The following is a 13,394-nucleotide window of genomic DNA, read 5'->3' as shown; positions in this document are numbered from 1 at the left end:
ATGCCAAAATCAACAATTGTACAAAGTGTGTTAGTAAACAAAGGATACTGTGAAGAAGACACACAAAAATTTGATAATTGATTTGGTAATCATACTTATTTGACTAGGTGTACTTCTGTTAGCTCTGATAATTAAAGTGAAGTATATCTCACATTGGTTTCTTTAAATTGTTCTTTATGAGCAGTTTCAATGCTTTTAGCCAGTTCTGAGTTTCAATAAACCAACTTTTAATTGTATAAATCCCACTTCTTTTATTTGTCACAAACATACAAACTGAAAAATCTCAATAGCTAAATCTGTACACCTATGCTAATTTTGGTCATCTCTATGGGATTAATTGTTTCCATACTTCTAGTATAAACCTTCTTATTTTTGGATCATATTAATTTGCAATGTTTGTCCTTACTGAAAGTCCCATTTCAATGTCATATTGTATTGTTCCTTTATAAGTAACTGCATTATAAAATCTGCTCTTGTTGCCCAACTTTGTTGTAAAGAACTTACAAGTCATATTACATATATTAATTTCCACTCTCAAGTGCTTGCCATACTTTTGTTTTATGTAACTAATTTCATTACAAATGTAAATTTCTTTCTTGTCTCCTTTAATCAGAGAATGGAAATGTATGGAAACATTGTCTTAGTCACAATGATGTCCAAAATTGACCCAACTGCAGTAGATTTGAATTAATATAGTGTTCTTTAATTATCAAGATGTAATTGAGTTTGAAATGCGTATCTCTTGGCCGTTTATTTTTAAATCTCTGCTAATTTTCTGTCATTTTATGCTCCCAAATTAATCTTATTTTTCATATATGCCTTTATATTCAGTGACCTCTGCAACTTATTATTTGCTACCCTACACATTGCTTCTTTTTCTACTCCTGGGGGAATTCTGCGCCACTGGGCATATGCAGAAGTCATGTGTCCTGCAGATTTTTTTTCTGCAGAAAATACATTCTGCCCAACAAGTGCTGCAGTTTTGCCTTTTGCCCACCAGGGGCCACTGTGTTGCCAGAACAGCCAGCAGAATGAATGCAGCTGGCTGTTCTGATGCCACTGTGACCTCTGGTGGCTAAAAGGTGGAACTGCAGCACATCTGAGGCAGAATGTATTTTCTTGGGGGGGAGGGGGATTCTGTAGGTGGTGCAGAATTCCCCTTGGGGGTAGAAGTTCATCACAGCACCCTACCAGTGGAGCCAGGTTAGGACAGACAGGGTGGGGCACATGGGGTTGCTGGGGGAGGGAAGGATCACAGACTGGGGTTGAGAATGGCTAGTGGAGGGGACAGATGGGGGCATGTGCTCAGGAGCTAGTGTGATGATAGCATTGAGCTAGGAGGTGAAGGGAGTGGGGGGTGAAAGGCCACATGGGGACAGGGGATGGGAAATGGGGGAGGAGGCTGCAGAGATCCATGGCTTGTGGGGCGCAGGGACAGGGGGAAGATGTGCCTGACTGAATGGGAGAAACTTGAGGTCAGCCGAGGTCTGTATGGGGGAGGCTCCCCAACTATCCCCCCCTCCCTCCCAAAAAATCCTCTTCCATGCTTGTCTCACCCACACCCAACAACCATCCAGGTTTACTCCAGCTTCCTTCCTTCTCCCTTAGTTCCTCCATTACCCCTGACTCCCACAAGCCTTTGCACTGCTTCTGAGGGGTGCGAGAAATACAGTTCTGTATTGTAATTTAAATGAATTACTTAAAGTTCTGTATTAATATGCCTAATAAGGAATCTATTTGTCAAAAAAAAAATACTAGAATCTTTTTTTGGTCTGTATTGTTACAGACATACTTGTGGACAGATATTTTGAAATAAATTAACAAAATTGAAACTGGTATGATTATTTTTGACAAATAAAATATGTAGAATTTTGCAGAATTTTATAATATTGTGTGCAGAATTTTTTTGGTGCAGAATTCCCCCAGGAGTATGTTCATTTCTCCCTTCAGAAGAATAATCTGCTATATTCTGCTTTGAATATTCATAGCTTATGCAAGATGCTGTCATAGCACAAGTGAAACCTATCATTAACTTAAACAAATCAGTTTTTTTGTTTAAATCCATAAATTGCACCCACAGATAGGCATTGTTACATTTTTTTGAGTTACATTTATTAAGAAACAAGTATATTCTGGATATTTTTGAGCTAGACTATTCTCAGGTCCATGTATAAATGGGACCTTTTATAGGAAGATCTCCCTTGTATCATGTAGAATGGGGCTCTTTTGTCACGTGACACCATCCCACTCAGTCCCTGTATTCACAGAGGGCTGCCTAAGAATCTGTACGTGGGGTGGCTCACATTGTTCCCCTGCTCTCAGCACTGTGGGGTATCTGAAGAGGAGAGGATACAGCTCTAGGCTCTATTAGGTACTGAGCAAGACCTCTACCTGTGGAGCCCACATAGGAAAGACCCCAGTGTTGTTCGTGTTTGCAGAGCAAGGGTGGCTGACGGGGGCTGAGGGAGCCAAACACACCAATAACATCACAACTGTAATAGTACCATCTGCTGCGTAGGGACTCTTAGGCGCTAAAGCAACCCCATCAAAGGCTGTAAGATACCTGATTGCCACTGAGGAGTTCTAGCCTTGCAGCACACAGACTGTAGGTAGCAGAGGGAGGAGACACAAAAGCATGGAATGCAAACCTCTCGGGGGCTAGCAGAGCATGCTCCCTACAGCCCAAACATAGACTGCAGGGAGGAGGCACAGAGCAGGGAATACCGGTTACTCCTGGAGGAATACTGTGCCACTTCACATGCGCCAAATTCATCTGCCCCACAGAATTTTTATCCCCTGCAGAAAATGGGGGAGGGCTGAAATTATACCTTTTGCCCAAGAGGTGCTGCTGCGGTGCCAGAAGACAGGGCAGTAGGCTCAGGCCCAGAATAGCCAGCCGCAGAGAGGTAGGGGCAGTAGCTGTCTTCCTCACAGTGCGTTGCCCTTGGGGCCAGATGAGGATACACAGCATATGGGGTGGACAGACAGAGTGGGGCACATGGGGCTGGGTGGTCACATAGATGGGTTCAGAAGTGCTAGTGAGGGAAGCAGACTGTGGGGGACAGCATTGAGCTAGGAGCTGAATAGGAGTGGGGGGGAAGGGACAAATGGAGATGGGGCTGATGTGTCTAGGGATCAGCAAGGTCTGCATGGGGGAAGCTCCCAAACTCCTTAACAATCCCTCCCCCCCCCCCCCCCCAAAAAAAAAAACACCAAAACATTCAATACTTCTCCCACCCACATCCAACAACCCTCCAGGTTCACTCCCAGGTTCACTTCTTTCTAGCAATTGCTTCCTTCTCCCTCAGCTCCTCCATTACCCCTGACTCCCCCACACCTTTGCACTGCTTCTGAGAGGTGTGAGAAATACATTTCTGTATTGTAGTTTATATGAATTATTACTTAAAGTTCTGTAAGGAATCTTTGTCAAAAAATATTTAGTGAATCTTTTTTGTTGTCTATATTGTTAGATAATTATAGTGTGTTATTTTGACAAATATACAGAGTTTTGCAGAATTTTAAAATATTGTGCACAGATTTTTTTTTATTTTTTTGGTGCATCATTCCCCCAGGAGTAACAGGTTAATGTGGGTCTATTAAAATCCTGCACCACACAGGAAAACTATATGGTTGTCTGCACATACTCTTTGCAGCCTCCATCCCCTGGAATCTCTGCAGCACATAAGCTGCCAGTATAGAAAGAAAGCAGAGTAGGTAATACTGCCTTCTGTGGAGTTATTCCAGAACAGAGGCACATGCTCTGTGCTTCCTCTGCTTCTGTTTTTCCAGACCCAGATACAAGTAAGAATTCCACAAATTATGAACGACAGTAATACACCTCTACCCGGATATAATGCTGTCCTTGGGAGCCAAAAATCTTACCGCGTTATAGGTGAAACCACGTTATATCAAACTTGCTTTGATCCGCTGGAATGCGCAGCCCTGCCCCGCTCCGCCCGCCCCGGAGCACTGCTTTACTGTGTTATATCCAAATTCATGTTATATTGGGTCACATTATATTGGGGTAGAGGTGTATAACTTATTTGAGTATCAGAGGGGGAGCCGTGTTAGTCTGGTTCTGTAGAAGCAGCAAAGATGCCACAGGATTCTTTGCAACTTATTTGAGGGAGTTCTCTATTGTAGTTGCAGGTTTTTTTCTAGTTGTTTGTTTTATTTATATATAATATAAAACAGGGTTTCTGAGCCAGGTAGTTCTCATGTAAAAGGGTGATGATGGGTTTTATAAGTCCGGTGAGTTGTGTCTACATGTGTGTGTTTGTTCTAAGCTTAGGAGCATCAGGTAGGAGAAGGTTCCAAGCTGAGTGGGGTGGATCCTAGTTGTGAAAAGATTTGTTACGAAGAGAGGGATTCTCAGGTTGGTGGGATATGTGTGCAAAGAGGAGAGGTTTGATCTAAGGATGTAAAATGTTAACCAGTTAACCGTAAGCATTAGTCTTACCAGTTAACCCACCTTAACCATTAACCCCTGGGCTGGCTGGCTGGCCCCACACGGGCCGGAGTGGCCCCAGGCATGCCGCCCTGCCCCAGCCCCAGCCGGTAAACTGTTTAAATGAAAAACATTTAAAATGGTTAAAAATATAACTTTTTAAATGGTATTTACATCCCTCCTTTGATCAGATAGGGGTTGGGTTGGAGGGAGCTAAGGGGACTTGGGGAGGTTCTGAGCTGGGATGGGGAGTGATTGGGGTTGTCTGCAAAGGTGAATGGAGTCAATTGGTGAAGGGGGTATAGTTGAATTGGGGGTGTGGGGTAGGTAGATAGTAGTGTGCAAGGTAGGTAGATTGATGTGGCAGATGCTAAGACTAGGAGAGAACAGTAAAGGGCTGCACAGAAGGAGAAGTAATATTGTCCCTTCTTCCAATATCAGTGTCCCATTTCTGACAACAGCATCACCCCTCTTTTGACTGGTAGCATATATCAGGGTCTTGCATGCCAGCTTCCCAGTGGAGGTGAAGTCTGGGCTTATTATTATATTAAAAGTTGGAGAGTGAGAAAAGGATTCAGTTTTAATTATGGAGTGATGGAAGGTGTGCGTGTGCGTGCGCAGCGGCAGCACTGGGCCTGGTGCAAGACCTAAGGTCTGAACCACAGACTCTGAATCAAAGTCAAGATGTATTAAAGCAGATGCTTACAGCTTTCATGCTTTGGTACACGAACTTGGCAATGGTACTGCTAGTGCTGCTAAAACACTGGCAAGTCCTAAGAAGTATTAGGCACTGGATATTCATGCAAACACATTCCAGAAGGCTAACACAGGTACACCTCAACCTAGCACAAGATGGTTTGACATAAGTGATTAATAGGGTTGCTTTTTCAGAGACATCAGGAGCAAGGTACAAAGAGGTTACAAACAGATGTCACATAACACATAAGGTGGCATGTAAATTGTTTGTTTCACCCCATAAATATCGAGGTACCACTTCTTGATTCTTTGTACTGGTTTAGGGAACAACTTTACATTGAATGTGCTGGTACCATTGTCATGACCATACATGCAGCATACCTTTGCAGTGTAGGGAATGCTGATAACGTGCTTTGTAGACAATCAACCTGGACGAGCCTTTTTGCTGCCGAACTGAGCCTGTGGTCTTTCTGTGCAGTACTACTGAGGTCTGCTGAACTAGCTATCTGCATAGGGCAGGGACAGTATATGGAGAGAAAAAACACACACACGCACGCATGCCAACTGACAACAGAAGACACAGTTCAGGCAGGTCTGGATTAACATGGGGACTTTAGGGGCTACAGCTCAGGGCCTCAGGCTAAGGGGGGCCCTGCAAAAATAAATCCATAATTACATACAATGAAAAAATATATATAAAAAATGTACGATCTATGGTTTGGGGTAGAATAAATCTATTTTACAAACATATCTTATTAAAACAACTTCCTGATTATAATTATCAAGGGACAAAATCCAATCACATGCCATTTCTTATAGCTTGGATCTGTGCGCCTGTGCAGGGGTTTTATAAAAAATGTCAGATGATAGTCCACCTAGAAAATATGACAGCGGAGCTCAAAAGAGGAAAGTGCAGAAGTTAAAAATGATTTGTGAGGAATAGTTGTTAGCCTATCAACTTTGGTATTTTGTTTATTTCAGTAAACCACCAACAAATGCACCAGATATTAGTGATTTGGAAAATAAGTCAATGAGCGTCACAAATCCGCGCAAGGGAATGACAGCAGCCACAGACAGTCCAGACACAGTCAGTCAGCCACTTTCGGACGAGACTGAAATAGCTGCATGTGATGAAGGTAAAAATGCAGTTAACTTTGACCCATATAACACTGATGCAGCATGCTGGGGCCTAGTAAATGAAACGGTCCAATCTTATTAGATCACAAAAGGGCCAACGCTATGTCAAAGCAAACATTTTTGATTTTTCAGCATCTGAAAAACAATACAAACATCAAAAACAGTATTTATCGAAAACCCTCTTCACACGTACTCTTCAAAATGGGGAATCTGTACCTCGTGGGTGGCTTCTGTGTTCTTCATCGACAGGGTCTGGTTTTTTTGTTTTGTGTGTGATTGTTTGGAGATTTGTCCTCTGATACAAGGGCATTTAGTGGTTGTGGCTTTAATGACTGGAAACATGATGCAGTTTGTGTTGTTGAGCACAAGAGCAACACTTGTCACAGAAATGCAATGCTTACCTGGATTTATCGGACACAAGCCAAAGGGCAAATTGACTCAGAACTGAAAAAAAACAGTTTGAAACTGACTTGCTTATTGGAAAGAGGTCCTCAGATCGGCTGTTGCAGTTGTTAAGTTTCTGGCAGAGCGAGAACTTTCTTTCAGAGGAGATATTGAAACTGTTGGATCCCCCAACAACGGAAATTACTTGGGCACCTTGGAATTATTGAATCAGTTTGATCCTTTTTTTAAATGAACATATTAAAAAATATGGGAACACTGGTAAAGGAAAGCCTTCGTACCTTTCTTCAGTGATTTGTGAGGAATTTATAACTTTAATGGGACAAAGGGTGCTTTCAGAAATAAACGGTCAGTTGCAGATTGCAAAGTACTTTTCAATTATTGTAGATTCCACTCCTGACATATCCCACATAGATCAACTTATGTTCATTGTCCGCTGTGTGTTGCAAGAGGGACAGATTCAAGAGTGTTTTCTTAAATTTCTCGCAATAACGAGTCATATTGGAGAATCACTTTTTGTAATTCAATTTTGCAGAAGATGGACATTGCAGAACTTTTTGCTATGTCAATCACGAATTCGGGAGATAAACCCTTTAGTAGAGTGGTTACTTTGCACAGCTCACACTCTGAATTTCATTGACGTTATGAGCGTAAACTGCTGCTTGGAGGCAAACATGTTTTTTTCCTTTGTTTAGTCACTTTTTAATTTCTTCTTGAAATCAGCCACTCACTGGCAAATTGTTACGGCAGGATTGGAGCCAAATGACAATAAGCCAATCGAGACACTGAAAGCTCTTTCAGATACAACGTGGTATGTACATGACCGGGCTACAAAAGCACTAGGGCTGAATTATGAAAATATTCAGGAATCTCTCTCTGAAAACCAGCCGATGATCCAAATCAGAACTCAAATACGCATAACGATGCTCGATCACTGTTCATGAAAATGGGCAAGATGGAAATTGCTTTTCTTTTCAACCTCTGGAACAGTTCTGCAGAGATTTCAAGCAACAAGCACTGCACTTCAGGCTGTTGACCTTGACTTGCCTAATGCTGTAAAGTTGGTCTCTTTACATGACTTTGTGGCTGGTCTATAAGTTCAGTTTGACAGCTTTGAAACTACCACTAAACAAATGACACCTTGAGTTTCTCAACAGTATAAATTGGAAAAGCACTGTGAACTGAAGCATAAAAAAACAGGATGAGTCTGGGGAGCCGGACTGTAAGTTGTCAGGCCAAGAGAAATTTTGTGTGGAGGTTTTCAATGTTATTGTTGAAGAGTTGCATCGCAAGTATGAAGTAAAAGAAGAGGTATGCGGCTACTTCAGATTTATGAACAATCTTCATCTATTTTCTGTATCGGAACTATATAATTCAGCTCTTAAACTACAAAACAAATATTACTGACTTACAAGAGGATTTTGCATATAAACTAGTTCAATTTAGGGAGTTCACAAAAAACGAGGAAAACAAAATGGTAAAGACACTACTTCACGTTTTAAGACAACTGAGTCTGCAGTCTGTTTCCCAATGTAGACATTCCTTACGGATTTTTTTTGACACTGCCAGTTACTAACGCTGGAGGGGAACAATCGTTTGCAAAACTGGCGTTAATAAAAAACAAGCTGAGGTCAAGCATGGATCAGATGAGACTGAATAATTTGACTCTAATATCAACAGTGTGTGACTTGCTTCGTCAGCTGCATTTCAGTGACATCATCAAAGATTTCTCAGCCCTAAAGACCAGAACGAAACTAATATAATAGCTGTTCTAAGGTAAGAAGTAGGTTATTTTGAATTAACTTAACTATATTCTACATGTTTTAAGACTGAAATGTAACCACAGAACAGCTTTATGTTCATTAAAAGGCAAGTTTAGTATAGCATTAATAGCCTCAATGCCATAATTGTGATGATTTTGTTTTAAATTAGGAAAAAAGACTTATATACAGGGGCCCCACAAAATCTAATAGCCCTGGGCCCACAAGAGAGTTAATCCAGCCCTGAGTTCAGGTTGCAATTGAGGGTAGCTCCACATCTGTGGTGGCGTGTAAAGACACTGCATGCCCAGCTAGCACAGGTATAAGTAGCAGTGTAGATGATGAGGCACTGTTTAGATGAGTAAAGTAAAGACATTGCAGAACCATGGGTTTCTACATGCCCAAGCAGTGTCTCCCACTTCTAAGCTCCTATTTTTAGCTGTGTTGTGTCTCATTGCTTCCCCGGCCCCGCTGAAGCCTTTCCCTGCTGCAGTGAAAACTCTGGGAACAGGGAGTTGCAGGAGCCTTTCCTGGCTGCAGGCTCTGGTGGAGGGAGGCACTGGGGAAAGCAGTTCCCCCCTGCCAGAGGTTTTCTCCGCTGCCTCCCTTGCCAGCATCTTTCACTGCAGCGTGTAACTACGTGTACCCTACATGCTGCCACAAGTGTAGACAAAGCCTGACTTTTAACTAGAAACTCAATTTTGGCCTCCACCTACAAAATCCCCACACAAAAATCACTGGCCTCAAAATGGTCAGGTTAGAGCTGATGCTGCGGTAGAATTTTCTACCAAATTGAATCAAAGAGCTGGTGAATTATGACACCCTGTAACAGGATATACTAGCTCTTTAAGACAGGCCTCTGCCTCCAGCACTTCTTGGTTCCTGATTTCAACTCCGTACTGGAGCATGCAGAGAACTGTAATCTGCAGAAGAGCTCAGAATGTAGGTGACCACAGGAAAGTGTGGCAGAAAAATACCTGTAGTATATACATAGCGTTTATCTTTTATAAAGGGGAAAGGAATAGGATCTGTTGGCCTTGAATCTGAAGGGAAGCCCAGTCACTGAAACCCAGACAGAAGGAAGGGAAATTTTGGGAACAATGATACAGATGGATTTACTATGGATAATCTGTGAATCAAAGAGACTTGGGAAGAAGTTTGGTTTATTTGGATGTTTGTTTGGATTTTGCCACCAGGTCTTAGCAAAAAGTGAGGGAAGTGGAATGAACCCTTAGCCTGACAGAATTGGGGCTTGACTATACTGTTCTTGTCAATGTAGACAGTTTGTACCATAGGCACCTTGAGGCAAGGAGGTTTAGTTTGGCTGGAGAGGTAAACAGATAACCTTCAAAGAATATGTAAATCCTTTATGTCCAAAAGGGAAATACTGGAACTGGAAAGATGCTGGATAGAGGTGAAGGAAATGGCCTGGGACAAGGAAGTGAAGAGGACAGGATCTTAGACTGTGTACCCACTTCCTTTTTCTCTCAGCAAAGGGTAGGTGAGAGCTATCTTTCAACAACATTGTGTCAAAGTGGGAGGGAGCTTCCTACATGCCCTAAAAATAAAAGTTAGTTCCAAGAGTCTTCTGTTTTGTTTTCTGCAAAGTAGAAAAAATATTAGAAATGAGACAACATGTACAACTTAGTTTATTGACTCCCCTACTTGAGATCTACAACTCAGCCACATGTGCATCATTTCTAGAGCATGTTGCAATTTGCTGGGTGTGCCCTAGAACTGATTCTGAACTCTAACTGCATATGCAGTTAAACCTCAGAGTTACGAACACCTCAGGAATGGAGGTTGTTCGTAGCTCTGAAAAGATCGTAACTCTGAACAAAACATTATGGTTGTACTTTTCAAAAGTTTACAACTGAACATTGACTTAATACTGCTTTGAAACTTTACTATGCAGAAGAAAAATCCTGCTTTTAACCATCTTAACAGACAGCAGCAACCAAACTCTGATGACAGAGATACCACTATCTATCACATAGATATGAGACACTCCTCAGCGAATTACATTGTCATTTTGTAATAACATTTGCATTTCCCCCAGAGGTTTATCCACATTATTATATTCTAAAGGTAGTGTGTTTCTGTAAGTCTAATTATCTGCAATATGTGGATTCTCAATTATATGCAATCACTTAAATACACAGGTGCAAAGCTACAAATAAATGCATATTTGAATGCTACATCTCCTGTTGATACAGGGCACTACACCGTTCTTTTATTTAAATGTGAACTTACTCCCTGTTTGTTTGTTTTATGTTGTGTTTAAAACAAGGAAATGCAAAATGCAAAAAATCCTGCAAATGCAATATGCACAAATCAGGAATTGCAAAATTATAATTACCATAATGACAATGATTCTGCCAAATTTCATGTATATATTAAGGCAGATATTTTATAACATAGACCTAATACATCATACTACCATGTATATGTGTGAATAGGATGAGCTATGTGAATCATGACCCAATTTCCTTACCTTTTGTGAGCTTAATTTTCAGAATATTCCTTTAACATATTTTTGCACTGGATAGTGTGTGTGTCTTTCCCTATTTGGATTGAACTTAAGGGATCTTCTTAATGGTTTAATAATAGAAGGAAATATGAGACTGGAGCAATAAATCCATTTTCATTACATGTGTAATAGCTCATGGCTGCACTTTCTTGCTCTTTCTTTCATGTGTAGCTATTTTTTAACATTGAGTCTCCATTATGGATTATAATTAGCAGTGTGTAAAACATAAAAAAATTAAAATTGTATATAGCTAGATTAATTGAAAAGGATAGAAATTATTAATATATTTGCATTATTGAAAAATACTTATAAGTTGACCTTAATTATACTCAGTATAAATAAAGGCCCATTCATCCAATGATAGTCCCTGCAATAAGTATTTTATTTCAAATTCAGGAAATGTGCCCAACAATTTTTAGGAGGAAATATTTAACTCAAAAGCTTTTCTTACTTAATCAGTTGCGAATAATATTACTACAATGAGAATTTGATGGAAGAAGGCCTGAGTAAAGGCTGAGTAAAGCTGTTATGGTAGATCATGGTTCAGTGGATCATATCCTATTTCACGTGATGCAAAATGTGCTTTGTTTTGTTACATGAGTTACACAAAGTCTTGGTTACAACAAAGGATAATTCTGAGTCATATTGTTAAAGCTACAATATAGTTGTAAAAGGAATTCCTGACTGAAACCTTTGGACATCAGTAAAGTATAGTCTATATACAGAGTTGTACCAATTTAACTAAAGGTGTGATTTTACACCAATTTAGTTAAACCAGCACAATTTTGTGAGTAGACACACTTATGTCAGTTTAAACCTGGTATATATTGGTTTATCTTATGTCAGTACATGTGCAGATACATGATGAACCAATATAACCAGTTTTAAACTGATATAACGGAGTCCACACATAAAAGTTGCACTGGTTTAACTAAAACAATTTAAGTTAAGCTGGTGCAATTTCTAAGTGTAGACAAGTTCTTATTGGGATTGGAGATGGAATTATACTTTATCAGTCTCTCTGCTTTTAGCCTTTGCACATGGCATGAGAGAGCCACTTAGAAAATTGGGAACAGAATGATATTACAATAATACTGAAAAGAAAAATCAAGTTTATTTGAAGATGTGAAGTGTCTCTCATTTTTATTTTTAAAGGTTGAGTGATCATGATCCTACAGTCCTCCCTCTGTTTTGTAAGACGTAGGTAATTCTGTATGCAACATAAGAGATGGGAAATTTGTTATAACAAAACCAACAAGACTTAGATTTCTTATTTTGGACTGTATTTGCTATAGTTTTGAGGCATCTCTGTAAGGCTGTTATGCTAATTACTTGAGGGATCTTCTTGTTTTTGAATAATAACTATATACTGTATTCTGAGTGAATGGATTTTTGTTGGCAATTTGTCATGGATAGAGTAGATCTGCTGCTGCAGGTATTGTTTGAGCACCTGGTTCTGATTGACCATCTATCTGGGAGGCGGGGGGGTGATGGGCCGTGGATGCTCGGTGCTGGATATCCAGCAGGTAGTACACCTCCTTCCAGAACCTGGATATGACCTGTGAGACACAGTTTCTAGCAAGATAGTTAGGAAGGCCATCGAGGCAGAAGATGTGAAAAGAGAAGGCGGGTGGTAGTTTTCACACTCAGGAGATTTGTGCCTGGTATAAAATGGGCTATTTTGGTGAGTGGCCTTCAGATTTGGGTAGTTCCACTATAAAGTCGAGAGCTATTGCAACCAGTGCTGGAAAAGGGTCTTGGATGGCATTTGGAGGCCACAAGGTCTGCTCAGGAGTGGGTTTTTTTTTCTAGCACAGTTGCCGCAGGATGGGACATCATGCCACTTTTGTGGCCACCAGAATAAGTGTGCCACAGCATGCAAAGTCTTGAATTGTCCAAAGTGACAATGTGTCATGATGTATGCAGAGAACCTCTTCTTAGAGGAGCACTGGGGACATGTAGGTGGCTGTTGACATAAAGGTGGTCACTGACCCAGAAACAGTGCTGTAAGGGCAGGTCTACACTAAGGGCGGGGGTCGAACTAGGGTACGCAAGTTCAGCTACGTGAATAGCGTAGCTGAATTCAAAGTACCCTAGTTCGAACTACTCACCCGTCCAGACGCCGCGGAATCGAAGTCCGCGGCTCCAAGGTCGACTCCGCCACCGCCGTTTGCAGTGGTGGAGTACCGGAGTCGACTGCCGCGCTTCCGGAGTTCGAACTATCGCGTCCAGATTAGACGCGATAGTTCGAACTCCGAGAAGTCGAACTCACCGCGTCGACCCGGCTGGTAAGTGTAGACTAGCCCTAAGGTAGTACTTGGGAGACCCTCCTTGGATGAGGTTACTAGTTTAAAAAAAAATTGGAAGGGCTGCTGGTCATATGCTAAGAAAGTTTAGGGCTACAGATCCATAAATGAAATGT

General features: G+C 41.1%; 1 protein-coding gene across 4 annotated transcripts in view; it reads left to right on the top strand.

Moving 5' to 3' along the window:
- Window positions 1-13,394, top strand: part of UGGT2 (UDP-glucose glycoprotein glucosyltransferase 2) — a 413,106-nt gene that overhangs the window by 5,378 nt on the left and 394,334 nt on the right. For 3 of the 4 annotated variants that reach the window (XM_039499669.1, XM_039499672.1, XM_039499662.1), the window contains exons 2-3: window positions 6,125-6,279; window positions 9,823-9,939. The gene's annotated coding sequence lies outside the window, so the exon portion shown is untranslated. Of the gene's footprint in view, window positions 1-6,124; window positions 6,280-8,362; window positions 8,459-9,822; window positions 9,940-13,394 lie in introns of all 4 variants that reach the window. The other variant, XM_039499666.1, reaches the window with a different exon arrangement.

This window comes from Mauremys reevesii, linkage group 1 (genome assembly GCF_016161935.1).
Source record: "Mauremys reevesii isolate NIE-2019 linkage group 1, ASM1616193v1, whole genome shotgun sequence".
In the NCBI taxonomy this organism is placed as follows: domain Eukaryota; kingdom Metazoa; phylum Chordata; order Testudines; family Geoemydidae; genus Mauremys; species Mauremys reevesii.
The sequence above is the reverse complement of the archived record's forward strand: the minus strand, read 5'-3'. Positions and strand labels throughout refer to the sequence as shown.